Genomic DNA, 19,087 nt, shown 5'->3' on the forward strand with positions numbered 1-19,087 from the left:
CTGTGTTCAAATCACCAGAACTAGAGAAGTACCTTGTCCTCAACAAGACTAAATTGTTCTTACAATTTTACAATTTTCAATTTGACTAGAAGCAACATATAGCAAACAGAAGAGTTTCACACTGAAACATAATACAGTGATAATTAAGAAGAATAAGGAGTGATTGATAGATAACCAATAGACATGGGCAAGAATACAATGTATGAGCAATAAAAGCACAGGTGTAGGAATGCAATGCATGGCAAAATAGTGCAGGGTATAGTAAACAAAAGAAAGAACCACTGCTGTCCTTAGTCATACCAACAACATAGTTACAGTGTGCTTTTACCATTTCACTGGCTACTGCGAGGGAGGAAATATGAAATGGCTAATATGGCCATGGGCACATAAAGCATGAGTGAATAAAATAAAAGCATGGATGAAAGGGATGAAGGGGACAGTGAATGACAGAGTATTTTTATGAAGTGGGTGGGACACAGGCTTTCAATGTGGCTCAAAGAAAGCCCACATAGTTCATTATATGGTTCATGCCCATATGGACAAATGAAAATGCCAAAGAACTATATTACTTCTATGTTCCCTATCAATTTGTATTCTATAACAAAAAATAAAAATGAATATAGTGTAGCCATATTTGAAAGAAAGAGAAAAGCAATTTCCAAATTCTATGAACTCTAAAGGTAGTGAAAGATTCTATTTCAGGTGTAATGTTACTTCATTATACGGGAGTTTACATTTTTGACAACCTACAAACCGTTGATGGTGTGTTCTACAACGCCTATAAAGGAGCTACAAAACAATGAAATCTGCTCGAAAATGATGACAAATGGAGGAGATGCATGACAGAAGCATCATTAGTTCAATTGACCAAATGATGGAAGACTGTGTCAGAAACAATCCAAGAGTTGTAGCTATTTAAGAAACACAGAGATAAAGAGTTGACTTTGTCAGTACATGAATTAAGTTGTTGTAACAATGTTCTTCTTTAAATATTTTACCCTGTAATGAAATAAATGAAAATGAGGAAATTGACATTCTTCAACATCTTAACAAGTGTTTAAGAAATTTTATGAAAATGCAACCTCAGGTACTTCAACATATATTTTCTTCATTTGTATACTCAGCAATGCAACACAGTTTTCTTTTTAGATATTCTGGGAAATTATGGAGTAACTAGTCTACACTCATCATCATCATCAACATCGTTTAACATCCGTTTTCTATGCTAGCATGGGTTGGACGGTTCAACTGGGGTCTGGGGAGCCAGTAGGCTGCACCAGGCCCAGTCTGATCTGGCAGTGTTTCTACAGCTGGATGCCCTTCTTAACGCCAACCACTCCGTGAGTCTAGTGGGTGCTTTTTACATGCCACCTGCACAGGTACCAGACGAGGGTGGCAAACGGCCATGATCGGATGGTGCTTTTTATGTGCCACTAGCACGGGGGCCAGACGAGGCTGGCAACGGCCACAATCGGATGGTGCTTTTTACGTGCCACCAGCACAGAGGCCAGTCGGGGTGGCGCTGGCAATGGCCATGTTCGGACGGTTTTCTTATGTGCCACTGGCACTGGTATCACAGCTACAATTTCCATAATATAATAATCTTAGACTAAAGAAAATCATTGATGTGCTTTTAAAGCAAGGTATTCGTCGTAGCAGACCCTTGCAAGTTGGTGGAAAAATTATTCTGTTGCCAGAAAGCTTTCACGAAGCAACTCTTGTGATACTAAAAATTTCTCTTGTTGCTGGTGTAGAAAATTGTGTTAAATCAGCTTATCTCTGGCCTAATGTAAAATTTCTAAGCCTAACAGAAATATGAGAATCACAGACAAGAAGAGTTTAATAGATAACTTCTTGGCTTAGAAATGGTACACTGATACACAAATGGGGAATGTAAGAAGATCTAATAGATATACCTCATGAATTAATATCAGGTTAAAGAGGTTTTATCAGAAACATATTTGGAGATTCAATAGATGTCTCAGGTGAAGAATCAGCTGAAGGTGTATCATAAAAGATAAACTGAACTCCTAAAACATGTAGATGCTTTGAAAGTCAATAACAACATTCTTGCATTACTTTCAGTCAATAGAATTATTGACCGCAATGATGCCACAATGGAGTGATAATGGATTATCCAGTTGAGGCCTAGAATACATTGACTCTCTTGGAAATGTTACATGCCTTGATAGTAAAGGATGGTATGATTATTATGAAATTATGCAATTTAGAGTCAAGACTTGGACTGTTTAATTGGGCACAGGTTTTGATAAAATCTCTTTGTGATAGCATTTATGGACAAATATTGACTGTTGTTAAGAAATGGATGGAGATATTCATCTCAAGATTAAATTTAACACTCAATGATATCAGTCTTTGTTGTAGTTTAAACAGACAACGATTTCCTGTTGTTCTGGTATTTGCAGTGGCCATTTACAAATCATAAGATCATGAGATTTCTCTCATGTGTAACTCAGCAGAACTAGAACTAAAGGTAAGTTGATACTGCATGCTGAAAATAAGTACAACCAAAGGAATCGTTCTGAGAACAAAATTTTAAATAAAGATGTTATAATAAAAGAGTAAAGACACCTGTCAAGTCTTTGCCTACTCAATATGTGTGTATGGCAGTTTCTCTGAAAGAGAATTGGTGAAGTTTTCAGTTTGTTACCAAAGTTACTGAATAGCTGTAGAGAAAGAAGTACTGAAAGCATAGTTGTGGAAAATAAGAACAGGATGGAGAAAGCTCAGAGAGCTATTTTCTTTGTTGGTAACAAAAGGCCTCTCTCTTAGACTGTAAAGCAAACTAGACTGTGTGATACTAGTGTACAAACAGCCATGCTACATGGTAGTGAAAAATGGCCACGATTGTAGAGGAATGAAGTTAGCCTGCTTTGCTGGATATGCAATGTCAGCGTGCATATGCATTACAGAGTGAATAAAGGAACCAGATGTAGTCTGCAAGAGAAAAGACTGTACTGGTATGGTCATGTGTTGCGTAAGAACTGATTGCTGAACACACCATCTTTTCTACTTTTCCAGCTGGGGTAGCCATATATCTCCTCTACAGAAAGATGTCTGCTTCTATTCCTCTGTCAACTCTTACTTCTCAACATTTGGCATATGCCCCCTTCCTTAATAATCCCGACCTCTTTCAATCAATTGAATAAATAGACATAATTGAATGTTTACTGGCTGATGTCTGTCGATTTTATATCCTCTCCATTTTCTTACTTGCCATATAAATCATGGGTAAATTACTTTTTTGCCACTGCCCATATATAATACTCATTTGCGAGATTTCTATGCAATAACTAGCACTTGACTATGAATAATTGGGTACACTACCAGCAGTATATTGGATAGGTACTATCCCTTAGTTGGTTTCTCAACCTCTAACACACACAGAAATATATATGTATATATATATATAGAATATGTGTGTAATATTGTAATAATAAAGTCAAACCAAATAATATTTTGAAAACGTTTAAGCATTTAATTGATGTTTGAGATCTTCTGTAGTATAAAATATGAAATGTATCCTCTTACACAACACCTTCTTCAGTGAATACATTACAAATTATTTGGTTTTACTTTATTATTATAAGCACGTGCACACACACACACACACACACACACACACACACACATACACACATACATATATCAAAACATGAAATTGGAAAAATTTTCGGTATTATTTATACACCATTACACAGCTTCAGTTATAACACTAGATACATACATAAACTTATATATATATATAAAGATAAACGTAGCCCTTTTCAAGCCTAGTCAGGCTCATGGGCCTGGTTTCCCAGTTTCAGTGGCGTATGTGTTCCCCCCAGCTGGAGGGGATGCCAGTCCATTGCAGCGTTACTCAAGAAAGAGGAAAAGAGAGTGAGAGAAAGTTGTGGTAAAAAAGTACAACAGGGGTGCCCCCCACCACCACCTGCCAGAGCCTCGTAGAGCTTTTAGGTGTTTTCAATCAATAAACACACACAAAGCCCAGTCTGGGAATCGAAATCGCAATCCTCCGACCGCGAGTCCGCTGCCCTAACCATTGCGCCTATATATATATATATATATATACATATATATATATATATGGCTGTGATGAGACTGTTTGAAACATCATTTATTACATAACTTTTGCTATCAAAATCAGTGAGTAAAAATGTAAAATATTATGCATAAATTTAACCTAGTACTCTATGTTCTATGCTTCGAATTGGTATGTAATATGTTGATATGCAAGCTATAGCATATCACTCGTGCCTTAGAGACAGATAAGTGTAGACATCCACCCTTACACACATAATTATGCTGACTGATGTGGAAGCTGCAGAAATATGAGAGAAAATATCGATCATTGTGGTGGAAGTGATTGATCAACAGGAAGACATCTCATCATCATGATGCGCTTTCATAACGAGATAAATGGCCTGTCTACGTGAGAAATTTGAGTAGGCTAAATATTTTGTTATTTTATTTAATGCCTAATTCATAGCTACTATTATAGCGATACAATTTTGTTGCTTTTTTCCGCTTTCATTCAACATGAAATTGTTCATTAGTAGCTATGTGCTAAATTGATTTGTACTCACCTTCAGGGTTATACCGAGGTCATTGGTATGGATGAAATAATATATCCACTGACTGCAGAAGCAGTCAATATTAATTATTGTTAAAATATATCTCTATGTAAAACACTACCAACTTGTTAACTTGCTTCGAGAAGTTGTAAAGTAAACCAAAAACTTGATACTGCATTAGAGAGTTTTACAATAATTTTGATTGTTAGTCTTTACTTTTTAGTTATCCAAATGATGTTTAAAGTATTACATGTGTGTTCATGTATGTGTGTTTCTGCAAATGTATGTACATGCATGTGTGTATGTGTGTGTGTGTGTGTGGTGTGTGTGTGTGTGTGCATGTGTGTGAGTGCATGTGTGTGAGTACATGTGTGTGTGCATGTATATAAATATGTGTGTATGTATGTATGTGTATATATATATGGCCAGTATATATATATATATATACTTTGACATATCAAATCCTGTTCATACATACAACTCATGCCAGCTTAGAAGGTGGACATTATATAATAAAGCAAGGTCTAGAATTGAAGGGCTTTAGAGTCAATGTTGCAAAAACCAAAGTTTTAGTAAGCAGGAAGACTGTCAAATCACAACCCTCTTCAAGTAGATGGCCCTGCTTGACCTGTAGAAAAGGTGTGGGTAGAAACTCCATACATTGTAACCGATGGAAGCTATGGACACATAAAAGGTGCAGCAATATCAAAGGAAGTTTAACCAGGAAAATAGTTTTTGTGTTTGGCAGATGCACAGAGATAGTAAACACTAAAGATGTACAGAAAATAGATTTCATCACATGCCAGAGGGAAAACCTAGAAGTAGTTAACAGCTTCCACTACCTAGGTGACCAAGTCTGTTGTTGGGGTGGTTGCTCTGAGAGTGTAGTCACTAGAGTAAGAACGGCCAGGGCAAAGTTCAGGGAGCTCCTTTCTCTGCTGGCAACTAAAGGCCTTTTACTCAGGGTGAAAGCTAGACTGTATGATGCATGTGTGTGAACTGCCATGCATGTGTCTGAGCTACACGACAGAGTGTAAGTACCCTGAGAGAAAAGTTGGACCTAAGAAGCATCAGATGTGGTGTCCAAGAGAGATGGCTGCGTTGGTATGGTCATGTGGCGAGAATGGATAAAGATAGCTGTGTGAAAAAGTGCCACACCCTAGCGGTTGAGGGGAACCTGTGGAAGAGGTAGACCCAGGAAGACCTGGGATGAGGTGGTGAAGCACAACCTTTGAACATTAGGCCTCACTGAGGCAATGACTAGTGACCATCATGACCTTTGGAAATATGCAGTGCATGAGTAGACCCAGCAAGCCAAGTGAGATGGCAGGGATGTAACCAGCCCACTTATGTGTACTTTTCCTTCATTGGATACTAAACTCTCCTTGCAAAGACCTGTTGAGGCAAGTGAAATCAAAAGCGAAATTAAATCAAATTTGATGACTGGCACCTGTGCCAGTGGAACGCTAAGAGCACCATAGGAGCATGATCGTTACCAGAGCAGCTGACTGGCTTCCATGTTGGTGGCACATGTAAAAACATTGGAGCGAAGTTGTTGCCAGTGACACTGGACTGGCTCCTGTGCAGGTGGCATGTAAAAAACACCATTTGAGCGTGGTCGTTGCCAGTACTACCTGACTGGCCCTCGTGCCAGCGGCATGTAAAAGCCCCCACTACACTCTCTGAGTGGTTGGCATTAGGAAGAGCATCCAGCTGTAGAAACTCTGCCAGATCAGTCTACAGTCAAATCGTCCAACCCGTGCTAGCACGGAAAGCGGATATTAAATGATGATAATGATAATATACACACACACACATATATTTATATACATATTTATAGTTATGCTGATCCCACATCAAAAGCTCTGGTGATAGTGCCAGATAAAAAGCACCCAATATACTCCATGGAGTGGTTGGCATTAGGAAGGACATCCAGCTGTAGAAGCTACGCCAGGGAAGACAATGGTGCCTGGCATATCCCCCAACCTTACCAGCTCCTGTCAAACTGTCCAAGCCATGCCACCATGCCAGCATTGAAAACAGAATTAAATGGTGATGATGATGATATATAGATATTTACATATATGTATATATCTATAGACATAGATAGATAGATAGATAGATAGATAGATAGATAGATAGATAGATAGATAGATAGATAGATAGATAGATAGATAGATAGATAGATATAGATAGATAGATAGATAGAGATAGATAGATACATAGATAGATAGATAGATAGATAGATAGATAGATAGATAGATAGAGATAGATAGATACATACTACTTTTCTATTAAGATAACATCAACAAAAAAATACATTCTTCAGTGATAGATAAATCTCATTTGATATATTCATATATACATATATATGTGTGTGTATGTATATATATGTATGTGTGTGTATATGTATATGTATGTGTGTACATGCATATGCATATATTATATGTATATTTATATATATGCATGTGTGTGTAAATACAGTGTACATTTAAACACATAAGATAGCCTTCATAGGACTACCTGCATGCTAGAGAGGACAGTTAAATTCCAAACCACTATTAGGGATAAAATATCGAAGGAAATGAAAGATGAAAACATTTACCATCTAACTCGTGTACCTGCTGAAGAAGGCTTCGCCTAGCAAATTATTTTATTTGCTAAATAATGTCTGAAACCATTGGTCCACGAGTTAGATGGTAAATGTTTTAATTTTTCTTTCCCTTCAATATGTTATCCTTAATAGTGGTTTGGAATTTTAACTGTTCTCTCTAGCTTGTAGGTAGTCCTATGAAGGCTACCGCTTATGTGTTTAAATGTACACTGTATTTATATGAATAATATATAGTCTATTGACTGAATTTTTACATGCTAGGCCACTGGTAATGGAAATTTCTAATATTTCATTATTACCCATTGATATTATTAATTATCATCATTATCATCGTTTAACGTCCGTTTTCCATGCTAGCATGGGTTGGAAAGTGCCGCCCTGACTGGCCTCATGCCGGTGGCACGTAAAAAGCACCATCCGTCCGTGGCCGTTTGCCAGCTCCGTCTGGCACCTGCGCGGGTGGCACGTAAAAAGCACCCACTACTCTCACGGAGTGGTTGGCGTTAGGAAGGGCATCCAGCCATAGAAACACTGCCAGATCAGACTGGGCTTGATGCAGCCTTCTGGCTTCACAGAAAGCGGACGCTAAATGACGATGATGATGATCATGATGATGATGATGATATAATTATATACATATATATATATAAATATATATATGAATGAGCACCTATTCATGCTTTGCTTGTCAGCATTCTTTTATAAAGACAATGAATGATGGTGATTAATAAAATAAACTGGAAAACAAATAGACAAGTATTGAAATATACACATATATGGATGTCTATAAATTTAGTAACCAGGTGTTACTGTAGTTGAGAAGAAAGTTTTTTATGATGGACAACTTTGGTGTGCACAATGTTGGTGACTTTTTTCAGCAGTGTCACTCTACCGGCAACATCCTGTATTGTTCATGAAAAGACAAACATAGAATTATTCATATTCAAGCTGATTGATTAAGAAGAACTATACTGTTTTACTCAGTAAGAAATCAACGATGTGAGGACAAAAAAATGTTCTGGAGCTGTTATTTTATTCAATTTTTGACATTGTGATTTATGTATTGGCATTGAGAAATTTCTGAAAGTTGTAAGGATGATAGCAGAGAGTTGTCAGGTCTCAGTATAATTTTTGGCTCAATGACATTGCTTTCCAATGTGCAACAGTACAATCTTAATTATGCATTCATAGAAATGGATTATTTCCTTTATTTAAATTTTGCAACAACATTTACAACACAACTCTTGTCAAGGTCAAAGTATGTGGGGGATGATACTCCATCATAGTTACAGCTGTTTAAGAACTCCTTGGACAAATAGTCATCACCATCACAGGAGTCAATACTTTTGTAAGAACTTGCTTCACTTCTCCATGAGATATGTTGGTAATTTTCCTTTTTATTAAATCTGAACAGTATTTTAAGAAACAGGTGATGATGGTTTACGTTGGCAAAAATAATCCATCAGAAAGTTTGTTGTGAAATTTAGAGAGTTTTATGACTTTCCCTAAAGATGGTATTGCTTGGTTTGTAAAGTTTTCAGTATCCAATAAATTATCAAACACTTGATTTATCATTTCACCTTCCATTGATGCAACCCCAACATCACTTAGAAACTCATTAGTTGTCAGTGTGTACTAAACTTTGGTTGTATAGTTTCAATTTTTGAATCAAAATTATGTTGTTACTCTGTTACTTTAGGCAACTAGTGAAGGTGCATGGCTCAGTGGTTAGAGCATCGAGCTTACATTCGTAAGGTTGTGAGCTCGAATCCCAGACCAGGCTCTGTGTTGTGTTCTTGAGCAAGACACTTTATTTCACGTTGCTCCAGTTCACTCAGCTGTAGAAATGAGTTGCGACTTCACAGGTGCCAAGCTGTATTGGCCTTTGCTTTTCCCTTGGATAACACTGGTGGCATGGAGAGGGGAGGCTGGTATGCATGGGAAACTACTGGTCTTCCATAAACAACTTTGCCAGGAATTGTACCTGGGAGGGTAACTTTCTAGGTGCAATCCCATGGTCTGTGTCGTGACCGAAGGGGGTCTCAGTTACTTTAGGCAACTAACATTTTTGCACACTTTAATTACTTATGCACGCATTTCAGTTGTGTACAGGTTGCAAAATGTTTGCATATACCTACAGTTTAGAAGTGTACTTCACATATGTTCACTAGAACAGCCTTAGCACTTTTCTTTTTGAAAGAAAGTGTATGTAAAAAATATCAAATCAGCATAGTTTTGCTGCTAAATAATAAACCATTTTTATAAAAATCGCAAAATGTGCATCAGCAACTTCATATGGTTTCATTCTAACAATAAAAGCTGTTTATGTCAGTTGGCTGTTGACATCATTGTTACAAGACAGAACTGCTGTCAAGAGAATTTGGAATAGAGGAAATTAAATGACCCATAGAAACTAAAAACTTTCTTAGGACAGTGCAACTTTGAGACAATGATCTTTGTAAGGACTATATGAATTACATTTTAAGATGGCTTGGTTTCTAACAGTTGTGGATCATTCTATGATGATTCTGCAGAAACAAATATAATGGAACCAGCTTCTGTGGTTTGTTGTTTTAAGATCATCAGTATCAATATACATAAATCAAATGGTGTAAACGAACAGCTTCAAATCACATACTCTAAAAGTCACCTGTGGTTACTTCTGTGATTTTTGATGCATTTCAACTTCTGCAACAATTTCAGACCAATCTAAACTACCTGTGGTTATAGTCAACAGGTTTACCTAACCTTTACAATGATCAATGCTCATTAAGCCCTATAAGTAATTTCATTGAGCCTAAGAATCACCAGTGTTGGGGGATGCAACACGACATACCTATACAGAATATTTAGAATGTCACTTTGCACTTGGTTTAATAAGCCTTGATAACTTCCTACTCTTAGCTGCTTTCTATGTCAACCATGATCTAGGAGGTTATGATCAAAGGCGTTGTATTCATGCTGATTCAATATTTCCCTTCATTGCAGGAAAATCAAGATAACATTATTTAACAATTTAAGAAAGATTTGGCTGCTATTTATAGCAAATCAAGCAACCATGTAAACACTTACATTGCCTCAAATCTGCGCTTATTAATGGCATGTTATAATACAACTTATAACTAGTTTTTAATCTAATTTCTTCTATATACCTGTAGAAGAATTTAGACAACTCTGAAGAACTAAAATTTCACTTGAATTCAGAAAAAACACACACATAAAATAGAAATATTACATGTCTGAATATCTGAGAGAGAGATAAGCAGTAGTGGTATGATAGAGTAGTTGTATACTGTCAACTTAATGTGACAGTCCCATGAAGGGAATCTCAGCACTGCTATTTAGCCCTAGGAAGCATCAACGTTTCCTGTCAGCCTTGACGCATTTCCTGTATCCTTATGTTTACAAGGGGGAGATAAGCACCCCCACCCAGCTAAGCCTGCATCCAGAGACTAGTTTCTGAGTCATTGCTCATCATCAGTCTAGAGTAGCATGGCCTGCTAGCTGGAGATGCCTGTCTAGCCCTTGTAAGCATATAAGAATTCTAGTGAAATAAATCCACTGATTACAAAAATAGAAATATTACATTTCTAAATATCTCAGAGAGATATAATCAGTAGTGGTGTGATAGAGTAGTTGTATACTGTCAACTTAATGTGACAGTCCCATGAAGGAAATCACACCACTGCTATTTGATGACGATCAAAGACTCAGAAATTAGTCTCTGGATCCAGGCTTAGCTGGGTGGGGGTGCTTGTCTCCCCTTTGTAAACATAAGGACACAGGAAATGTGTCAAGGCCGACAGGAAGCGTTGATGCTTCCTAGAGCTAAATAGCAGTGGTGTGATTCCCTTCATGGGACTGGCACATTAAGTTGACAGTATACCACTACACACATAAATGCACAAGTAAAAACATAATAGCTTATTTTTAAAATGGTGAATACCATTCATCTAGCAAAACAAATTGTTATAAAAATTTTATATTGTGCAGAACCCCAGAACTTTTTCATGGATACTTTGTGTTTCTTGAAACTTGCTCTGGGAGATAGAGTTGTAAGTATTCTAACCTTTAAGGTGGCAAGCAGGCAGAAATGTTAGCACGCCGGGCGAAATGCGAAGCCGTATTTCGTCTGCCATTTCGTTCTGAGTTCAAATTCCGCTGAGGTCGACTTTGCCTTTCATCCTTTTGGGGTCGATAAATTAAATACCAGTTATGCACTGGGGTCGATGTAATTGACTTAATCCGTTTGTCTGTCCTTGTTTGTCCCCTCTGTGTTTAGCCTCTTGTGGGCAGTAAAGAAATAAGTATTCTATCCTTTATCATTCTGATGACTGCCATTTTGCTACCTGTGAAAATGAAAGAAAAACATTGATTTTTATACATACAATATAGAATATTTTAACTGAATTTAAACCTCCACCTTATGCTTTGAACTAAACATTTTGCTTTTATATTTCATATACTCATCCACACACACACACAACACACACTCACACACACTCACACACAACATTGCATGTGAAAAGTTCAACAGTGAAGTTCAAGTGAAGAGATCAACAGTGAAATTTCTGGGAAACACACATGCTTAATTATAATGAAGTAATGGTTAAATTGCAGGTTACACTATTTGTAAAGCATTACAGCCACGTATGCACAATGTTTCTTTCAGTGTTATCAGTATATGTATGTGTGACTTAAAAGTAGTTCACGGTGTAAAGGGTTGTTACTACTTTGCTTTCAAACAGAGCTACGTAATTGAATTAAAAGAACTGATTGAAATGTAATTGGATTGATAAAGTTAAACACTTTACTATTTAAATCAAAGAATTGACAGAAGTAAAAGAAATATAATTCAATTTCAAGCTGAAATGAGTATTTCCAGTAACTTGCTAATTGGAAATAACAATACAGCACAATTTCCGTATCTTAAAAATACAAACAGAAAACATAAACTGTTGCTTAATCACATACATTGTAAAATACTCCTGACAATAGTTGCAAATATATGATATACTTGTCAAACCATCAAAAATATATAATATGATGAAACAGTTCAACATATAATGTGAGAAACATCTATAAGGGTGGTGATTAGGAAGTCAAATCACCAAGTTATATTTGTATTTCTTCTCCTCCACCTGCTTACAGTCGTCGTCGTCGTCATCGTCTTCTTCTTCTTCTTCTTCTTCTTCTTCTTCTTCTTCTTCTTCTTCTTCTTCTACTACTACTACTACTACTACTACTACTACTACTACTACTACTTCTATTACTACTTCTTCTACTACTACTACTACTACTACTACTACTACTATACTACTACTACTTCTTCTTCTTCTACTACTACTACTACTTCTTCTTCTTCTTCTACTACTACTACTACTACTACTACTACTACTACTACTTCTTCTTCTTCTTCTTCTTCTTCTTCTTCTTTCTTCTTCTTCTTCTTCTACTACTACTATACTATACTACTACTACTACTACTATACTACTACTACTACTTCTTCTTACTACTACTACTACTACTACTACTACTACTACTGCTACTTCTTCTTCTTCTTCTACTACTACTATACTACTTCTTCTTCTACTACTACTACTACTACTACTACTACTACTTCTTCTTCTTCTCTTCTTCTTCTTCTTCTTCTTCCAATCAGGACTCACGCTATTAGCCACAAAGAATAATCTCTAATTCGACCCTACTCTAAGCTACTAAGAATGTGTGTGGCAACTTGAAGATCTGCCCACCACAGGCGATAGACTGGCGGTTGCACGGGTGCAAAAGCTACATTGTAATCCTCATTCTGCAAACAGTGACTTTTAACGGGTGGAGAGCTGAACCATCGTGGGGTACAGAGGATTCACAATCTAGACTAGGGTCTGAAAGTTTACCACATCATAGTGGGTTACACCATGGTTCTTCTGCTTTGTGGCAGAAGTAGGAAGAAAGAGTGCGAGAAAGTCGTGGTGAAAGAGTACAGTGGGGTTCACCCCCAACCCACTGGAGCCTCATGGAGCTTATGTGTTTTGCTCAATAAACACTCACAATGCCCAGTCTGAGAATTGAAACTGCGTTCTTATGACCGCGAGTCTGCTACCCTAACCACTGGGCCATTGCATCTCCACTACTGTTGCTGTTGTCATCATTGTCTTTGTTGTTATCGTTGTTGTCGTCGTCATTGTCATCATCATCATCATGTGTCCTGTTTCCATGCTGATATGTGTTGAATAAGAATTCACAGTTGGAGTCAGTTCTTATTTGGACTTTCTACCATCTGAGATGGATCAGAGAACCACATCTAGCTTGAAAGTTCCATTTTAGCATGTTTTCTGTGACTAGATGTCCCTCCTATTGCCAACCACTTTACAGAGTGTACTGGATGCATGTTATCATGTCACTAGCACAAGAGAAATTGTCATGTTCTCAGCAAGACAAAAAAACTTCTCACTCTTCAACATTGCCTTCATTTGCTCAAGGCAATGTTACCAAAAGGGAGGACAGAAGAGAGAGAGAGAGAGAGAGAGAGAGCAATAGCAGAACTTGGGTGAGAGAAAGGCAAAATAGAAAGTACGATGATAGAAATGGATGAGAAACAGTGATGGTAGTTGCAGTTTCGCTGGTAAGGAGATTGAACAGAAGCTTATCATGGGCAGCAAGATGAAGGAAGAGAGACGTGGGTAGTAAAGAAATAGGTATTTAAGAAAAAAAAAGGTGGCAAGCTGGCAGAAACCTTAGCACTCCGGGTGAAATGCTTAGTGGTATTTCGTCTGCCGTTACGTTCTGAGTTCATGTTCCGCCGAGGTCGACTTTCATTCTTTTGGGGTCAATTAAATAAGTGCCAGTTATGCACTGGGGTCGATGTAATCGACTTAATCCGTTTGTCTGTCCTTGTTTGTCCCCTCTGTGTTTAGCCCCTTGTGGGTAGTAAAGAAATAGGAAGAGAGAGTGAGATGGAGAAACAGAGTAATTAAAGGGAGAGAAGTGGAAGTGAGAGAGAATGATGTATGTCAACAATAGATGAAAATAAATGAACAGTGAGAGAAAGAGAGAGACAGACAGACAGAAAGAGAGAGACAGAGTGATGGATAACAATGAAGATGGATGATGGTAAGTGGGAAAGAGAAAGTGAGTGATGGAGAGTTATAAATGTAGGTGATGTTAAGAAGGAGAAGATATGATATTTGTCAATAATTAGGGACCAGGGTAAAAAAGAGTGATGTCTAGCGTTACAGAAGGATGTCTGTAGGGAGTTTTTGAGTATGCATAGGTCTGATGCCATCCCTCATTCAACAGGCATAGTAATGGGTGGAGGTTGGCAGGATGATGGATTTAGAAAGAACTGATATTATTCCCTGTTACAGAAGTGGAATGATATAATGAATAGGAGGAGTGGCAGATGAGGGGACAACAAAGTGATGGGACTTAATAGGACCATTGGCAAAAGACCCAAATGCATATTATATATGCCTTCACTACTATTGTAATATCAATGTCTGTTTCTCAGGCCTCCACATTTTGGCATGGATTCTCAAGCACTGCATGCTGACATTCATCCTTTGATAGAATCTATTTCCTGTGTACTGACTGTATCTGTATGCCTGCTTCGTATCAAGTCTATCTTCTCTTTTAGCCTACCTGTGATCCCATTATATGTCTTGTGTGCCTATAATTTATATTGGACGCACTGTATGGGACCTCTGCCTCCTTCTTTTCTGTTTATAGAGTATAGCCATTTCCCTCATGGAAGCAGAATCTTGTTTCTTTTGTACATATTAACTTTAGTATCTGCAAACATTACTTTATGGCATTGCAAATTTAGGTTTTGCTGCCATGACTGGAATTTTTTCTCTAAATCTTTCAAATCTACTCTAAAAACTTGGCAGTCAACATAGTTGCTTCCTAGTCATTGGCTACCTTGCCAGTTTCCTGGTTGGCTTCTTGACTTTTGGATCCAGGCGCTGGAGATGTGGTGACTCACTCAGTAGTCTTCATAGTGGTGATAGGTGGTGTTTTGTTAACAACAGATTCTGGGATCAGATGCTGTTGTTACTATTTCTGCCATAGTCAGCTGGTCCCTTAACTTTCACTCACTCTGCCTTTCTAGTTCCTTGGGAAGAATGCCCTCCAGCATCACCTATTGTCTTATACATAGCAGCTCAGGTTTCTGCCTTACACTACTAGTTGTATCTCTTTCTTCTTTACACTCATGATGAGGTACAACTCTCAGATGGCTCTGTACTCTATAGAAAACATTAGGACCTACATATCCATGCAGACCCTACTTGACCATATCTCATTTCCGATTACCTTGGTACTCACAACCTTTCTGCATAATTACCATAAACTTAAGTTCAACATCTGAACCTATGTCCAAGACTCTTGTATTATTCTCCCTTCATATGTTGTCAAAGTGGGTTGGTGTCAGATAAAGCAGATCAGCCTGTCAACCAATCTCATCCCCTCTTCCAATGAACCATGCCTCATGTAGACCATATCATCCTAATCATCAGCTAGGACTCATTTTAGATATAAAAATCCCATCCCTTTTTCAAGGGATAGAGCCAAGCAGCTTTCCTTTACAACTTTTATTTGGTAAAACTGTAAGACAGAGAAGCAGAAGTTTACATAACATGTTTCTCTGACATTCTTTTCCTTTTCTTGCAGAGAGCTGTTCCATATTCAAAACTTCTCTGTTGCACAGAACACTGGTAAGATTATCTAATGTTCTTGTTTGCATTATGCAAATTTCAGCTGTCACCAGAATCTGTGCTGATATTACGAATGTGTTTTTTCTGTTTATTTTCCAAAGTATCAATGACTTTGTTTTTTAATTGAATCTATTTGTCTACTTCATCATTGTTCTCTATGTTTGCCCTCCTTTTACAATCTCTGTTTGAATTATCAGAATCTTCAATATATATTTTCTTAAAAAATCTTAGAGGATGTGCGTGTTACCACCACCTTTGTGTTTAGCACCTCTTTCTTCTTCCCCTAGATAAAGAAGCTTTATTGTTATACAAGCAAGCAAATGTTTACAAAATAAAATAATTAAAACTGTCACAACGAAGTTCTTAATTTTTCCATCCTAGAGTAAATGAGGTGGACAAAAGTTTAAGAGTTTTGAAGCTTAATAGTAATAATGATAAAAGCATGAAGGTAATCATGGTAATATATGAATTCTTTTGAGGTTGTTGCTAGGTACATCTGCTTATGGCAAATGTATAATAACAACAATATTAACAATAGCAATACTAATAGAAGCAATAATAACAATGATAATGATAGCAATAATAATAATTCATTCTACTATAGGTACAAGACCTGAAATTTTGCAATAGGGAGGAGTTGATGTAGTTGACTGCTCTTTATTTTTATCAATCACAAAAGCATGAAGGCATAGATATCTTTTGTGGAATTAGTACTTAGAATGCAGAGCCAAAATAAATGCCATTAATTATTTTTGTCTGGCATGGTAATGATTCTGCCAGTTCATCACCTTCATGTTTATAATAAGTCACAGGGAAGATCATGAAGCACAAAGATCTCAAGATAGAGATCGGTAGGATATGGAATATGAAGACCAAAATATTATTGATGATCACTGGAACACTGAGACTCATGAAGAAAATAATTGAAAAGTTCCTCAATTGTATCCTGGGCAATATATCAATGTTGCCTGAGATAGGAATGGTAGATGTTGTCAAGAGTACTACACATTTTGGAAGTCCTCACTTACTCTGGAGAGTGCTATCAAGCAAATGACATCTTCCCAGCACTGAGGCCCATTGTTTGGACCTTCCCCTTGCAAGATATAAAAGATGTACAAAAAGAAAACAACAGCAATAACAACAACAATAATAAAAATAATCCTAACTAATATTATGCTGGACAACCAATTCTGGGATCAGATGCTGTTGTTAATATTTCTGCCATAGTCTGCTGTTCTCTAACTTTCACTCACTCTGCCTTTCTAGTTTCTTAGGAAGAATGCCCTCCAGCATCACCTATTATCATATACATAACAGCTCAGGTTTCTACCTTACACTACTAGTTGTACCTCTTCCTTATGTTCACACACTCTACAGGACAGAGAAGTCAGTAAATACCAACTTTTCTCCAAAGATTTTCTGAAGTAAGGGTCCAAATCTTGAAATATTGAAATACCAGGTAAAACTATTTTTATAAATCGCATTGTTTTGGCTTCTAAAAAAATATAATTAAGATTTTATAATTTTTTCAAAAAATAAAACTTTTATATCAAATAAGTTAACATGAAAATAAATATTAAATACCTATTATTAAATATTGAATTATCCTTTTCCCATATTTTAGCATAATTTCCCTTTTGTAATCAAATTCTATTTTGATATAAAGACTGTGTCATGTGATCACTAAGAAGCTAATCTAATTCCAAATCCTAGAAATACATCTCCCATTATATAATTATTACACTTTTGTTAGGTGTTCTTGTAAATTCTCTTGTATCTTTGAACAAGTATCAACTTTCTTTGGATTGTATATTAATGCTTAAGTCTTGGAATACATATCATCCTTGTTTATATTGGGAATATTAATGCTTAAATCTCAGAACAAATATAAACCTTATTCCTTTAATGTAATAATTCTCAAATCATATAACAAGTATCAATCTTGTTTATTCCATATATTAATACTTAAATCTTTAGAACAAGCATTATCTCGTCCCTTTAATGTATTGATACTTAAATCTTATAGCAAGTTCAAACTTTGTTGATTTTGTGCTGTTTTGAATATCCTTTTATGTTCTTTTAAGACGTATTAAAACAATATTTTAAATCTAAATCAACAGGATCACCTCCAGATAGTTTCTCAAAGCAACAGCTGAAGTCGCCTTAATTCCTTGACAACGGTTGAAGCAAATATGCGATCACACTTTTGCTTGCCTACTCTGGTTAACATAAATATACGATGTAAAGCTGCCCTACATCTATCACGGACTTTTTAGTGGCTAACGTACGTTTACATTTGCTATTGTGTACTTTATCAAGGCAGTGAGCTGGCAGAATCATTAGCACGGCGGGCAAAATATTTAGTGGTATTTCGTCTTCGTCTGCCATTACGTTCTGAGTTCAAATTCCACCGAGGTCGACTTTGCCTTTCATTCTTTTGGGGTCGATTAAATAAGTACCAGTTACTGTCACCATCATCATCATCAGCATTATTATCATCATCAGCATTATTATCATCATCGTCGTTGTCATTATCATTGTCATCGTTCAATGGCTTTCTTTCATGCTGCCATGAGCTTCATGGTTTAAGAGGATTTGACAAGAAAGTGGACTGCATCATACCCCAATGTTTGTTTTCACAAGGTTTCTATAGATGGATGCTTTTCCTAATGCCAAACACTTAACGAAGTACTAGGTGTTATTTTCATGCACTAATGAGGTTGCTTTGAGCATGCAAGACTAGAGGCTTAAAGTGACCCTATAACTAAAGGAGGACAGAAGAAAAAAGTTTAGGTTAGGGTTAAGGTTAGGGATCAAGGTGGAGTAATGAGACAGCATAAAGTAAGGTGAGAAGAACAGATTTAGAGTTGTGAGAGAGTGATATTGGTGGAGAGAATGAAAGAGTAGATATTTGAGAGAGGGAGATGGCAGGGACAGAAGGAAAGGAATATTATTAAAAGGTTAGTGGGGAAAAGAGAGACAAAGTAGAAATGGGTTAAGGTAGGTTGTGTAGGAGGGGTGTGTCGAGGAACATCCTACATTATAAGGAAAGTAAGAATATAAGGTGTGAGGAAAAGGGAGCAAGAATGGAGGAAATACATAAGAGTAACAAAAAACCCAAGGAGAAAGTCCATTGAAGAAATAAGAAGCATAATGATAG

The 19,087-nt window shown here is 36.9% G+C and overlaps 1 long non-coding RNA gene across 1 annotated transcript; it reads left to right on the forward strand.

Moving 5' to 3' along the window:
* Nucleotides 1–245: 245 nt before the first annotated feature.
* LOC118766173 lies at nucleotides 246–10,713 on the forward strand. The gene is made up of 3 exons (XR_005002089.1): nucleotides 246–256; nucleotides 7,374–7,380; nucleotides 10,545–10,713. It is a non-coding gene; the product is annotated as an uncharacterized LOC118766173 (long non-coding RNA).
* Nucleotides 10,714–19,087: the final 8,374 nt, after the last annotated feature.

The sequence above is a fragment of the Octopus sinensis genome, linkage group LG1 (assembly GCF_006345805.1).
Source record: "Octopus sinensis linkage group LG1, ASM634580v1, whole genome shotgun sequence".
NCBI lineage: Eukaryota > Metazoa > Mollusca > Cephalopoda > Octopoda > Octopodidae > Octopus > Octopus sinensis.